Source organism: Aedes albopictus, chromosome 3 (assembly GCF_035046485.1).
Source record: "Aedes albopictus strain Foshan chromosome 3, AalbF5, whole genome shotgun sequence".
Lineage (NCBI taxonomy): Eukaryota > Metazoa > Arthropoda > Insecta > Diptera > Culicidae > Aedes > Aedes albopictus.
The window spans coordinates 142,701,606-142,717,525 of NC_085138.1; the positions used below are offsets into that span (position 1 = coordinate 142,701,606).

At 37.2% G+C, this 15,920-nt stretch overlaps 1 protein-coding gene across 15 annotated transcripts in view; it reads left to right on the forward strand.

The window, feature by feature from the left end:
• The first annotated feature begins 454 nt into the window (after nt 1-454).
• LOC109424083 (uncharacterized) overlaps nt 455-15,920 on the forward strand; it is a 638,365-nt gene continuing 622,899 nt past the window's right edge. For 5 of the 15 annotated variants that reach the window (XR_009995716.1, XM_062842968.1, XM_062842969.1 and 2 more), the window contains exon 1: nt 456-1,647. The gene's annotated coding sequence lies outside the window, so the exon portion shown is untranslated. Of the gene's footprint in view, nt 1,648-15,920 lie in introns of all 15 variants that reach the window. The other 10 variants (XM_062842971.1, XM_062842977.1, XM_062842976.1 and 7 more) reach the window with 5 other exon arrangements.

Below are 15,920 nucleotides of genomic sequence, written 5' to 3' on the forward strand. Positions count from 1 at the left end.
GGGGTGGATGTTAGTTTCCAGCATTTTTTGCTGAGAAGTGCCAAAACTCTATAATAATATTCCTTATCGTCAATCATGGCAACAAATTTCCCAAATGGAGGAGAACGTGCCTCTAGAGCCGACCTACTGATACCTGATCGTCAATCAATAGTCCTGCTCAACGACGCAGGTTGAACTTGCTCGAAGTTGCTGCATCTTGCTCTTACCCATTAGTCAACAAACGTGTAAGAGTAGGATGCAGCTACTTCGAGCAAGTTCAACCTACGTCGTTGAACAGGACTAATTGCTTTATTTTTAATGGTTGATCCGGTGTTGAACTAACTGTGCTGTCTGTGGAAAAGCATGTCAATAAACTGTTTTCTGGCTACACCTCAGAAAAACCTAGCCCTATTTGCACGTATTCCACACATTCTAAAAAAGAATTCCACTAACGGCATTCTATCTATTTTGCTTGCACCTTAGATACCAGAATACCATCCATTTCTGTTAGGTTGACTTCTTGCAGCGCGCGCTTTCCGGCCCTAGTTCAGTCCGTTACCAGACCTTCGCCAGTTCGAACGTGTTTTGTTTTCCTGTCTCAATTTCGGAAGCGTCCGATCGTTGTTGGTTGTTTTGGTTTCCAGCCGCGTTACGCCGCGCGCGTTCCGACCGACGACGCGGGGGAGGAAGCTTGTTTGCAAAGTGCAATGACACACCTAACTACGGGAAACGATGACTACGGTGGGCGCGCGCTGCACCATTCCACCCGGTTGGATTATCTCGGACTACTGCTGGATGGTTAGCTGAAGAAGCTCTGAGCCCTACAGGAAGTTATTGCCGCCTCTCTGTGGGTGGCGGGATCTAAGGAATTTTGTGTGATCGATGGAAATTTTCATCCGAAGCGGAATTTCTGTAACGAACAAATGTTACTAAATATGAAGACGAAGAAATTCGATCCAGATGGTTCAATTAGTGAATTAAAAGTGCATCTTCGATCAAAGTAAAGAAGTGCAGTGTGTTCCACAAACTGTGAAGAGTCGTGTTTCATGTTGGGGTTCTGAATGCGGTGGTGGTGGTCCAAATCTTGTGGGACGTCACTATTAATAGCTAACGGCCGCTAAGATTGCCGCCGTCTTCCGAACGTGTGAGGAAGATGAAAGTGGATCAGGAATTTTTACGCCCGGCATCCGTCGCTATGCATCTCACAATAATCTAGACAGGAGGAAACCCAGGGAAGGGACGCAATGATGCACGAGGCCACGCCGCAATGTGCGAGAAAAACGAAGCAAAACAAAGTGTCAAGAGTGAATGGAAATGATATGCACCGAATGCCGCGTTAAAATGTGAATAAAGTGATCTACTGATCTGTAAAATTGAGTGATAGGCTAGAACGGCTGACAAGTTAGTTGATGGATGCACCTAGTTCCATCGTGCGATGCGTGATCTCCCCCAGCTGTGGATGGTTTCGCTTTTGATCTTGTTTGCGGCGGCTGACTAGTGAAGTGTGGTACTGCTGCTATTGGTTGTTTCCGGTAGTCTTGGTTGGATAAGCAGTGATGGGGGCGCATGATCTTTTGTAGAATAGCAGTGCGCGTTCTTGATATTGTTACCATTGTGGCAGCAGGAAGTGTCTTTGTTGTGATGTGACCAACCGAATCAAGTTCATGGGTAATTATTGGAAATAAAGTTGTGATGGGGGTCACATGAGTTGGAAGATTTCTGCAAATCAAAGTGTGAAATGGAGTGACGATGTGATAGCCACAGACAAACAGACGTAACACTTAGAACAAATTCCTTAAAAAATCATCGTTCAGTTACACTAGCACCAGCTGGCGACGATACTGCGCGAAGCACTGAACACGAACAAAAACGATGACCACGCCTCTGGTTATCCCTTAATAAGACCGAGAAAATCAGGCACGGAATCAACTCATACTACATTGGAATAATGCACATGTGGTGTGATGAACAAAAACGGTTTTATTTTCAAAAAAATCACCGATCGATTTTGTATGAAAAAATTGTCAAAATTTCAGTTTTTTGGCCAGAAAGTTTGAAATTCTGTAGCTTTGTAATGCGTTAATCAATCATGCTGATTTTTTTATAGGTAGATGCTCTAATATTCATGAGTTATAAGTATGGATTGAAACACGATTGGATGATTAGCTTGAAAGATATTGTCATTTTAGTACATGTCCATTTGTTTTAGTACGAATTTTCAAAAAGCTGAGTTTTTAAAAGTAGTGAAGCAAATAATTTGAAATTTTGTCCACGTCTAGAAGAAACATATACCTTCTATTCGCCATCAATAGATTTATGATTTGTTCGTCACAACAAAAATTGGAGCTTATAAACCTTCATTGACTCGAAAATGGCACTTTTCTCACAGACATTTTGTTCTAAAATAGCCAATTCATGCTTTTTACGGCTCAAAAAATTATGAGTGATAACAAATGCCAAATGTGTAGAATAGTTAAAACAGAAGTTGGGAAGATTTTCTAAGTGAGCATAAAAAATACTGTAATGAGGTGGCAATATAGTTGCCACTGCCTTATAAAGGGTTATGAAAGTAACACCTGCGGACATTTAAAATGATCGTTAAAACCGTGGCACGCTATGTCCAAAGCGAAGTACTATGAAAAGTGAATGTACCTCATAATTGATTCGCTAGAATCATATTTTTGGACCTCTTGATTCAGAAAATGTGTGGTATAAAATAATCCATCTTGGGTTTTTTCCCATACATTTTTATATGGGACGAAATTGACTTTTTTCGGTATTTGTATGGGAAAATAGGAACAAATCATAAATATCAAAAAACCCAAGATGAAATATTTTAAACCGCACAAATCCTGAAACTAGAGTTTCAAAGCTACGATTCTGGGGAATAACATTTGAGGTACATTCGATTTTCATAACACTTCCCTTTGGACATAGTGTGCGTGGGAGATGTAAATTTTGTCAGTGTTACGTCTGTTTCTTTGTGTTGTAGATTTCACCACGATGCAATAGACCATAGGTTCCCAAACTTTTTGGGTTAGCGACCCCCTTGGTCATTAGGCGGTCATTTCACGACCTCCCAGTGAAAATTCCCGAAAATCTTGTGTACTTTTTTCAGCAAACCAACACTAGAAATAATTGTTTTCTATTTGCCTACTTCAATATTTTAATGTTTTCATCAAAAGAGCTGAAAGGTTCTTTTATGATATCATTGAATGCTTTGTTTTGATTTATAATTCGGCATATTAACGTTTACTACTGTGAATGAAGATTATATTGCATGCATTTAAACATTCGATAATATCAGCTTGGAATTTATCACAAAAACAGCTAAGTAATACTTGGCAAGCAGAGTAACTTAAATGTGCAATTTATATTTAACTATGAACTCCATATTTCCATGAATTTGGTTTTTGCCGAACCAGAACATTCTCAAATAGAGTTTCGTTGAATAGTAAGTCATTTTTACAAGTGTCCTATCTCTTGACCTGTGAAGTACCTGAGGTCGCTCGATCTTAAAAATTTTATATTTCCGTGATTTCAAGAGACAATCTCAAGAAGATGAAACAAAACTTTTCGAACACAGAAAATTAGATGAGAACTGTCTACCTTTTGATGAAATTTATATATGTTTAAATCACATTTCAAATTTGCCTATAATTTTCAAACCAAAAAAGGCCAAACGAACGAAAAATACGATAACTTTGTTTGTTCTAAGCTAACTCATTGGAACAATCCAGATTAGGTGATAATGTTTGAGATTGGTCCTTTTAATAACGTGAATTTATATCGCCTATATGAAGTTCGAAATCTGAAAAAGGCGATGCGATGGATTAAAAACTCCCACACCCAATGAGTATCATCAAGAAAACATTCAGAAACATAAACTGAAATTACATATCCAAACTTTCTGTCGCGACCCCCCGGGTGAAGGTCTGCGACCCTCCAGGGGGGTCGCGACCCACAGTTTGGGAACTATGCAATAGACTGAATGAGGTCGATTTTCTATTAAGGAGAAACATCAGAGGATACATATATTGCTGCCATAATGGCCGACTTGAACCCCTACTCACGTTTTCAAGAGCACCAATCTTAAACATTCGTAAACAAATGTGCTCGTTTTGGAAAAGCTGCTTCTTTTGGCAAGTGAGCAAAGCCAGGATAAACAAGTGCGGCTTCGTTCGTCAGAGATGTGCCTCTATAGTTTGTATGCAAAATTGCAATGGGATTTCTTGATGTTCCACCCTCAGGAAAAGACACAATTTTTTAGCCCGTGTGAAACTAATTTTATCGAATCAAATTTAAAAAAAAAATAAAAAGTAACCTTTTAGGTATTTGATAATTATACGGGGCAAAACGCCTTTTCGGAAAAATGCCAACAGCTTTGGCTTGTAATGTAATACCAGGGGCCTCGATCTAATTAATTGGCATTCCATTTTTCTATGTGACATTAAAACATTTGCGTTGCGTTGCGTTGCGTGGTAACGGAGTAATTCGTAGATTGCATACTGAAAGTTGTCATGTTTTATTTTTAATACTCTTATTCTAATTGCTTATGGAATGCTATTTGGGAAGGAACAGCTATCCAATCAGAGGTTGAAGTAAAAAAGACATGAGAACTTCCATTGCCGGCCACGCCCATCTTCTCCGTTACGAGGATAGGAAAGGATGTGATGATATGACACCTACTTAAGGTGAGGTCAGCGACTCACCGACGCCCCCATAAGTGTCAAGGAGTTGGATATTTGGAATAGGATGATTGGGGAATCACTATAAGCGAGTGATGCTGCAAGATTCAGATTGTGTAAGTGTATTTGAGTAGATCTTGTAAATGTGTTGGTGTGAGTGTGAGTGTTTAAGAGCCAGTTCGCGAGAGCCGCAACCCCTTCTTGAATCGATGTGCTCCGATTGAGCTGAAATTTTCAGGGTATGGTTTTCCATATAAAAGATGATGTCTGGCCGATTTTCAGATTTTTCCGTTAGGGGGAAGTGGGGTAAAATAGCCCTCAAAGATTTCATGTCTAAAAAGAGGTAAAATCACTAAAATCGCAATAACTTCCGCAAAAGTCAACGGATTCAGCTGAAATTTTGGATGGACACTCTACTCCTATGGCACTTCCATTTAAACCAAGCGTTGGATATTCTTTGATATTTAATTTGAAGAAATAGGTTATTTTCATAATTTTTTTGACGATTTTCAGGGCGCCTGTTTTCGTACCAACAGAACTAGGATGAAAAACTGAGTACTACGTTTTGAAGGATTACCCAAGAGCTTTCATTTGATATGTGACCCAGATGCGCCAACTTAAAAACTTTCGAAAAAAAAATTTTTTTTCTCGGGTATGCATTTTACCCCATATTTTTAGCTATCTCAAGAAGTGTTGTCGCAAATTATGACAACGTTATTTAACTTTCAAGGGTTTTACTTCAATATTAATTCAACAGAAAAATTATGACTAAGAAATGCAATTATTAGATTTTTTCATTTGGGGAAAGTAGGGTAAAACGGACTAACTCAACCTCCTTTCGAAATAACGTTGCTACGATGTTCTCTGATCGGTCTTTAATTTTCAGAGTTCTTTATTCTATTCAAGAATAGATGCTTTACCACATATTTTTTTTCTTGAGAGGATAACGGGGTTAAACAATTCTCAGAAAAAAATGTTGAAAATAAACAAAATTTCAAAACCTACAAATGCTTTGGTAAAACTTGTCGAAATTTCATGAAATTAGAAAAAAAATCTTAATTTTTATTGCTTATTCAAATGAGCAAATCTGACAACATTTTGACGTCGAGAAATGTCACAGATTAGCACATGGTGTGTGATTCACCAGATTCTCTCTCGATCTTTTCTTTTGGCATGTATCTCCGGTTCAATTTTTTCTTTTTTTTTCTCGTGAAAGTTGTTGCAGTGCACAATGGTCCACGACAAAGATTTAAGAGGAAAGATGCATTTAGCGCCTTCAAATGATTTTTTGGACAAATATGGTCTTCTACAAAGTTGTTCCCAAAAATCAGGCCCTCTTTTCAATGTACATAAAAATTAGGGTGGTCCATATTTTCAAAGAAATTGGGAACCAAACTTTTTTATTTGCAAGAATAACTGTATACATTCTTCAGAAAAGTTGTAGATCTATCAATTTTGAGCAAGTTTCCTGAAGACTTTTTTATGTAGCTTTGAAATTGACCGATCTAGAGATGTTTTTCTGAATAAGCTTAGGGTGGTTCAAGAAAAACCGTCGTTTCATGCGCTGAAATGGTCCTTATCTCTTTTGGTTCAAACGTTACAGGTGTTTTTCCTAAAAAATCTTTTTTTTTAAAGGTGATATGACCGATTGGTGTGTGAAAAATGCTGGAAAAAGCCTATTTTTTTTTCTAGAAAACCATCAATATATTTTGAACGGAATGACGAAGCAACATTCCCAGCGCACGAAAATGTGCGTTATTTTTGAGTTCTTGAATTGTTCTTAGACAACTTTGACGTACAATTTGAAACAAAAAAAATAAAGATAAAGGGTGACGCTAGAACAAATCGTTTTATTGCTTTACCGTTTTTGTTTAAAATTTCTCGTTTAAGTCGCGTAAGAACCACTTTTACAGTTTCCAAAAAAAGCGCATTTTCGTTCGCTGAGAATGTTGCTACGTCATTCCGTTCAAAAGTTATTGATGATTATCTAGAAAAAAATGGCACTTTTCAAGTATTTTTCACTTGAGTTACAAAAAAACACCCCTCTAATTTTTTGATGTGTTTTATAACAACGTTTCTTCTTTTGAATGCGGGAAAAGAAAATTTTTATGATTTCCCCAACACGTCATAACACCTTTTCAAAAAACTATGCTCTACAAGTGTTTCTTGGGTGGCTTTGATGGAAAATCGAAACTGAAACAGTTAACGCCAGAAAACCGGTTTTTCTTGAACCACCCTAAGCTTATTCAGAAAAATATCTCTAGATCGGTCAATTTTAAAGCTACAAAAAAAAAGTCTTCGGGAAACTTGCTCAAAATTGATAGATCTACAACTTTTCTGAAGAATGTATACAGTTATTCTTGCAAATAAAAATGTTTGGTTCCCAATTTCTTTGAAAATATGGACCACCCTAATTTTTATGTACATTGAAAAGAGGGCCTGATTTTTGGGAACAACTTCGTAGAAGACCATATTTGTCCAAAAAATCATTTGAAGGCGCTGAATGCATCTTTCCTCGTAAATCTTTGTCGTGGACCATTGTGCACTGCTGCAACTTTCACGAGAAAAAAAAAGAGAAAATTGAGCCGGAGATGCAGGTTAAAAGAAAAATCGAGAGAGAATCCGGCGAATCACACACCACGTGCTAATCTGTGACATTTCTCGACGTCAAAATGTTGTCAGACTTGCTAATATGAATGAGCAATAAAAATTAAGAAATGTTTTCTTATTTCATGAAATTTCGACAAGTTTTACCAAAGCATTTGTAGGTTTTGACATTTTGATTATTTCCAACATTTTTTTCTGAGAATTGTTTTACCCCGTTATCCTATCAAGAAAAAAAAATGTGATAAAGCATCTTTCTTGAATAGAATAAAGAACTCTGAAAATTAAAGACCGATCAGAGAACATCGTAGCAACGTTATTTCGAAAGGAGGTTGAGTTAGTCCGTTTTACCCTACTTTCCCCAAATGAAAAAAATCTAATAATTGCATTTCTTAGTCATAATTTTTCTGTTGAATTAATATTGAAGAAAAACCCTTGAAAGTTAAATAACGTTGTCATAATTTGCGACAACACTTCTTGAGATAGCTAAAATATGGGGTAAAATGCATACCCGAGAAAAAAAAATTTTTTTTTCGAAAGTTTTTAAGTTGGCGCATCTGGGTCACATATCAAATGAAAGCTCTTGGGTAATCCTTCAAAACGTAGTACTCAGTTTTTCATCCTAGTTCTGTTGGTACGAAAACAGGCGCCCTGAAAATCGTCAAAAAATTATGAAAATAACCTATTTCTTCAAATTAAATATCAAAGAATATCCAACGCTTGGCTTAAATGGAAGTGCCATAGGAGTAGAGTGTCCATCCAAAATTGCAGCTGAATCCGTTGACTTTTGCGGAAGTTATTGCGATTTTAGTGATTTTACCTCTGTTTAGACATGAAATCTTTGAGGGCTATTTTACCCCACTTCCCCCTAACGGAAAAATCTGAAAATCGGCCGGATATCATCTTTTATATGGAAAACCATACCCTGAAAATTTCAGCTCAATCGGAGCAGATCGATTCCACTTCCTTTGGAGTTCGCGGTTCTCGCGAACTGGCTCTTAAGTATGAAACACCAACGTTGGGAGTGACGTAGCTAAGAGATTGTGTCACTCCATGGGCAGTTTTACTTCAGGGATGGGGCACAGGCATTTGGACCATGTGTCCTGGCTAACAAGCCTAGGCTTAAGCGCCATTGCTCGCTCTCTGAAACGAGAAGAAACACGTTATGCGGATGGGAGGGGATAATAGGGAAGGGATGCTATCTATTTATCGAGATGCCAGCGACTCACCGACGCCCTCGTAAATAGAAAGAGATAGGATTTTGGTACGGGAATGGTCTGCAATTCAGTATGATCAAGTATGCAACTGGATTAGATGTTGTGTAAATAGATGTAAGCATGTTTTCTATGTGACATTAAAACATTTGTACAGAAAGTTGGGAACTCAAATTTGGCATTCGATTTGAGTAGGTTGCAAGGTGTATGTGATTCCTATGCAGATTCGACCTATTCAAATCGAACACCAGAAATATTGAACGCATTCTTAAGGTGAAACTGGGTGCATTACCTTTTTTTTTTCGAAATTTCAACATGAAAGTTGTATCAGCCTTAATACAAATATGCGAAATTGTTATTTGTAAGTTTCATGGGAGTTAATAAGGGGTTTCGGAGAGGCTTTCAAGGGTTCAAGGGAGCTTACAAGGGGGGTTTCAGGTATGTTACAGAGGCATATCAAAGCTTGCCAGGGAATTTCAGGAGGGCTCCGAAGGAATTTCCGTTGGATTGATTCCCCCCCCCCCCCCGTGAAACCTCCTGAAATTCCCGGGAACGTCTCTGTAACCCCCTGGGGCTCCAAGAACATCTCTGGAATGCCCTTGAAACCTCACGGAACCCCATGAAACGCACTTGGAGCTTTTCAAAAAGCGATTGCCAACCTTTGCAATGTGTTTGACTCTTCTGAAACTTCCTAAGATCCCATGAAACACTCCTGGAACGCCATGCGACCTCTTTAAATCCTTCTGGACACCCCCAAAACTTCTGGAACGCCCCTGGCACCCCTATAATGACGCTGAAATCACATGGAACGTATTTGAATCCAATGAAACGGCTCTTGGAACGGCCCTGGAACCCACTGCTATGCCCCTGAAATGCCACTTTAGAACTACGCCCTAAACCCCTTTAGAACCATCCCTGAAAAGCCTCTGAAACCCCTTACAAATCCATTAAATACCCTGGAACAATCTTAAACTTCTTGAAAATTCCTAGAACGCTCCTGAAACCCCTTGGAACACCACTAGAAATCAACACCCTTGAAAACACCCCTGAAAGCTTCTGTAACATACTTGAAAACCCCCAAATCTCCTGGAACGCTCCTGAAGCCATATGGCTCCAAGAAAAAAGGTTAGAATTGTGTGTAGCTTCAGGTTTAAGTACATATTTACAAAAACTAAAAAAAACATCCAGGAAGGAAACCCTTTAAAATACGCCTGAAACACCTGAAGAACCATTAGTCTACGCAAAAAAAAAATAACCAGTGTCTAGACCAGTGTTATCGAGACTATGTATTAAAAATTTCACCACCCGATAGTTTGAGTTAGACAAAACGGCACAGATAAAAACATGAAAAATGTATCTTTTCATTGGAGACACTGTTTAAAGTGTCGAAACGTCGAGTTAGACAATAACTGATTTTGCATTGCGTTGCGTTGCGTTGCGTGGTAACGGAGTAATTCGTAGATTGCATACTGAAAGTTGTCATGTTAAAACTTAAATACTCCTATTCTTATTGCTTATGGAATGCTATTTGGGAAGGAACAGCTATCCAATCAGAGATTGAAGTAAAAAAGACACGAGAACTTCCATTGCCGGCCACGCCCATCTTCTCCGTTACGAGGATAGGAAAGGATGTGATGATATGACACCTACTTTATGAAAGGCCAGCGAATCACCGGCGCCCCCATAGGTGTCAAGGAGTTGGATATTTGGGATGGGTTGATTTGGGATTCACTATAAGCGAGTGATACGGCAAGATTTTGTGAGTGTATTTGAGTAGTATATGTAGATGTGTTGGAGTGATTGAAAGTGTTTTAGTATATTTAAACAACAACGTTGGGAGTGACATAGCTAAGAAATGTTGTCACTCCATGGGCCTTTCTGATTCCGGGATGGGGCACAGGCATTTACACTGTGTCCTGGCTAACAAGCCTAGGCTTAAGCGCCATTGCTCGCTCTCTGAAACGATAAGAAATACGTTTTGCAGATCGGAAGGGATAGTAGGGAAGGGATGATATCTATTTATCGAGATGCCAGCGACTCACCGACGCCCTCGTAAATAGAAAGGAGATGGGATTTTGGAACGGGATTTTTACATATACAATAATCAGAACAATCTTACCAAGTATCTGCTTTGAAGGATCAACGTGTGGATATAGCATATTTTTTTCGAAATATGTAACTGCAACACGATTGGTCAATTCAGGTGGGCACACTATATACTTTCGACGGTCATACGACAAGGCAACACACTCAACGTCATTTCACGTCCACTTCTCGATGCTTGCTACACCACGCCACTGTCCAGTCCATGCGTTCGCACACCCACACGATCAAGGATTATATTTAAACGATATGCCTCACACATTTTTCTTTGTTGTACACCGTATCATCGCAAGACCTCAAATCAAAGTTCCAATCAAATGCACTGCTGTTTTTCTCTAGCATTCTCGGCCTTTCCGCAATAACCAAAACTCACTTTTTCTTCGTTGATGTCATTTCCGAACACAGACAAGTTTCTATCTATTTTTTCTTATTTTGTGAAATTGCTGGCACTGTTGATACTCTTCACACTAGTTAATTTCTACGGCAAACTCTCAATGAGCTCTTCCCAAGGCACTTTCCACCTGTAGAATTCCGTCCGGACGTGTAAAAGAGGCGTCGTCCCGGCAATCCTCTTAGAATCATCAGCCAATGGAGTAATGAAGTGTATCGGCAATTTGATAGCTTAGCTCTTCTCACTGGAAATCACTATAATCACTACATTTCAATAATAATTCACTAAAATAGCAGCGAAAGCGAAACTTTTTTTCGAATCTCAAATTTACAGGTAAGAGAAAAACCGTTACAGAAAAAAAACACATCCTCGCGCACGCGTAGCTTGCTGCGATCTTCCGAGTTAGACAATAACTGATTTTGATCATTTAAACTGTGTTACCATTAAACCCGACTTAAAAGCACTTTGAACGCCCTGGAACACCTCAGAACCACTTGAAAACCCCTGGAACGTGAAATCCTCTGGAACACTACTGAAACTCCTCGAAACCCTCTGTAACCCCCTAAAACCCCCTGCAACGATATGGAATATCCTTGTAATCTTTTGAAAACCCCTGAATCTTCTGATATTCCCTAGAACACATTTGAAATGCTCTGGAACAGCCCTGAATCCCCTCGAAAACCTCTAGAACATTCCTGAAGCCCCCGAAAACCCCATGGAACACTACTGAAGCCCCTGAAACGCTTCCGACACCCCTCCGAAAACCGCGGAAACGTGTCGGAAACGGAAACGGAAAAAATTTTCTTGGAACACACAATGTATCAAATAATTGTCCGTACAGCAATTTTTTGGTCAAAATATTTTTTCATTCAAATGTTCATAACTTTTTTATACGTCAATCAAAACGCTGAAATTTTAACCAATCATGAATCATATATTATTGCTCCATTGGTAAAATTTTGAGCAATATCGAATAAGTTTTGCGAAAGTTATAGAACTTTTAGAAAAACTTAAAAGATTTTTGAACACATTTTTAAAACATTATATGTCAGTATGTACTCGATGATATTTTTTTTTCAATTTTTTGTGTGTTACAGCTTATACCTAAAGTTTTCATATGCAGCTACTTTTGAGGTTTTATATTCACTACAAAAAATATGAAAAATGTGCTTATGTAGTTGACGATGTTTAAAAATTTACCTTATTTTGCACATATAATTTGCCAAACGTTTATCACCAATAAAAGTGCTGAACTCATCGAAAAATACATAGGACCTACTATTTATATGTAGTTTAGTAGGTCCTGTATAAAAATTTTACATTAGGAGAGCTTAAAAACATTGAAAACACTTGGCACTTTTATTGATCAAAATATGATAAATTTCCAAATGACACTCTGAACATATACGGATTTTTCATATTTTTTGTGCTGAATATAAAACCTCATACAAAGCTGCATATGAAAGCCTTAGATATAAGCTGTATCACAAAAAAATGGAAAAAGTTTCATCGAGTACATATTGAGATATAATGTTTTAAAAATGTGTTCAAAAATCTTAAAAGTTTTTTCAAAAGTTCTATAACTTTCAAAAATCTTATTCGATCTCGCTCAAAATTTAACCAATGGAGCTTTAATATATGGTTCATGTTTGATCAAAATTTCATCGTATTTGATTGATGAATAAAAAAGTTATAATCATTTAAATGAAAAATTATTTTGACCAAAAAATTGCTGTACGGACAATTGTTTGATACATTGTAAGTCCAATAGCAAAATTTGATCAAATCAATCAAGTAGGTTGCTGCTATCAAAAGCTAAATTGTATGTAAAGATGATGTTTCAGGAGTAAATTTTAGAGTTTTAAGACTTTTACCTCTAATCTCCAGCAAACTCTCTTTTTATTATTTCCGTATCAAAATATCATATTTTTAAGTTTTTTTTCTCTACTAGGGGAGGCTTCTTTTGCTTGCGACATAATTGTTAACTAAAGTAAAAAAAACTTCTCGTAGATTATCTTTAGATGTTTCTAGCAAAACTAGTGAAAATAATTCAAATGAAACTGCCTAAGTAACCTAAGAGTGTAAATCAGTTGTGTACCTTTTAATTCCGATTTCCAATTGCATACCTTTTGACAGATATGCGTATTCGACTTCTCGGTGTACCTTGACATTATATTATTTTTATGGTGTTTTCACGATTCAATTTAACTCACCCAGCAACAGCAACAGAAACTGACAATTTTATTGTCGTTTTATCGTATACCTGAAGAGCTCTAAAAAAGACAAGTACACCGTCTTTGACCTTGCGGCCTCTACAGACTGATCATCACTAATATTCGAGAATGGACAACACATATAACACTGATCAAAATTTCATTACATTCGGTTCATTGAATCCGGAGATATTACAGCTCAAAGTTGACTATCGAATAATTATACCCTTTTCTAAAATCTTTCTAACTTCGTGTAGAATAGCCCGATCTTAAAAATCTGAGAGAATGTTCTAGAAAAGAAATTCTAGAAATTCGAAGCAATGGCCGGAGGAATGCCTGAAGGAATTTTTGGGGAAATCTTGGGGGAATTTTGAAAGCATCTGTTAAGAATTGGCTGAAGGAATTTCCAAATAAATGCCCGAGAAAACCCCTGTATAAAAGAGGTAATATCTGAAGGAACCTGGGATGCAATTCAAACAATATTATCAGACAAAGTTTCTGAAATAAAAATCTGAATTTCTAAAGGAAAACCCTATAGGAATTTCTGGGAAAAATTATGAATCTTCGTGAAAAAAAAAACTGTTACAATTGCATATTATGAGAAAAACATTTTTTTTAGAATTCCTGTAGCAAATCTTGGAGAAATTCCTAGAAGAGTTTCTTGAGGAATTTCAAAAAAAATCCCAAAGAAAACCTCTTGGTAAAAATTCTGACAATTTTTCTGGGGATTTTTTTTCAAAAACGTTGAAAGAGCAATGAAAGAATAGAAGCGTGTACTTAAGCAGCAAGCCTTGAATAAATTTCCTATAGAAACCCTTAATGAACACCAGGAGGAATTTCGGAATAAATTTCTGAGGAAATCCGTAGACCAGTTTCAATATTTATCTTTTCAGAAATTTCTTCAGAAACTCCTGAGGAAGTGCTAAGTAAAATTTCTGTGGGAATTCCTGAAAGAATGTCAAAAGGAATCTGTAGAGAAATAAAAAAAAAGCATAGACAGAGATGCATTTTGAAGGAATACTTAGAGGAATCTTAAGAAATCCTGCGGGAATCTTTTTTCTGTATTGTATTTCAAATTTTGTGATAAATCCTCCAAGAATCCCCAACGGAATGTCTGAGCATTTTCTTGAAATTTTAAGAAGAATTAGCGATAATTATAAAAAAAATCGTGAAATTATAATGTATTCTCACGGAATAATTCTAAATTAGGCGCAATAGTGATTACTTTGAGGCGTACCCGTATATAGGGCGCTGAAATTTGGAAATCTTGAGTAATTGGCTCTGATTTTATCATAACAGCACTGATGGACACCGTGTCCAGCCAGAGGCTGTACAGACAGAACGAAACTTAACACTAGACAACAGACACGACACATATTACGACAACCACTGGATACGAGGAAGAGACATTTCTTGAGAAAAGTTTCGTCACTAGGAGCTGGAATCGAACTCTCACCCCATGGTATGGTAAAGTTATACGATTAGTGATGCTTACCGCACGGCCACGAGGCTTAATTCATAAATTTTCCTCAAAAAAATCTCTGGGGGTTCCTTCAGACGTTTCTCAAGGATTACATCTCAGAATGTTTTCCTTTGATTGTTTCAGAAATTCCTCCATGAAATTCTTAAGAATTTTTTCTAGAGTAGATTCTTTGAAAAAGAATTCCCCAGTTATTGCTAGAAGGACTCCTTTTAGAATGTTCTCCAGGGAATCCTTCAGAAATCCCTTCAGGTATTATTTTGGAAAATCTTTCACGGATTTCGATACCTTCAGAACACTTTCTAGAGAATCTTCAAGATTTTTTTTCAGAGACTCCTTCAGGAATTTTCCTTAGAATTCTACCATTAATTCTTTCAGCGATTCCTTCGCAAGGTCATTCATAGATTTCCTTCCAATTTTTCCAAATTCCAAATTTTCTTGCAGAAGAAATTCTTCCTGTGATTCCTCCAAAATTGCTCAGTTGGAACCTTCCAGTTAATGTTTTGAAGATTTATACAGAAATGCTTGATGATTTTTCCTTGAATTCTTTTTTTTTTCCTTGAATTCCTTTTGAAACTTTTTCGGGGATTTTTGGGAAAAGATTTCATGGATTTGTTCAGAAATTCCTCATTCGATTTCTTCAGAAAATCATGATGTCACAATTTCCATTAGTATTTATTTGGAAAATCTTCCGAATATTCTTTCAGAGGCAGGCAAGCCTGCTTCTAGAGATTCGTCTAGAAATGTCGTCAAGGTTTCCTTAAAATAGTCCTCCAAGGAGTCTTTCAGAAAGCCTTCCATGGATTTCCTCAGCAATTACTCCAGGAGTTTTATCATATAATTTTCCAATGGTTCTCGCAGAAATCACATTTCTTCTAAAGTTGCAGGGATCCTTGGTAAAATTCCACCATGGATCCTTCAGATATTCTTGTATTTTTTTAAATATGTTTCAGTCAGTATCTTTCTAAGCAATGTTTCAGAATTTCCTCAGGAAAACCTGAAAAAATGTATTTCTTCTTCCAAAATTTCTCTAGAGATAAAAGAAAATTTTCCGTGGGTGCCCACCGAAATTTCATCAAGATTTTCAATTTCTTTGAAAACTCCCGTCATTGATATTTGTTTTCAAAATTTCTTCAGGATTCCACCATGGAGACCCCAGGAAATGTTACCACGTTTTCTTTCGTACTTTATATATAATTTCATAAGAAATACTTCTAAAATTTTCCAAAGAAGTATCTCTAGATATTG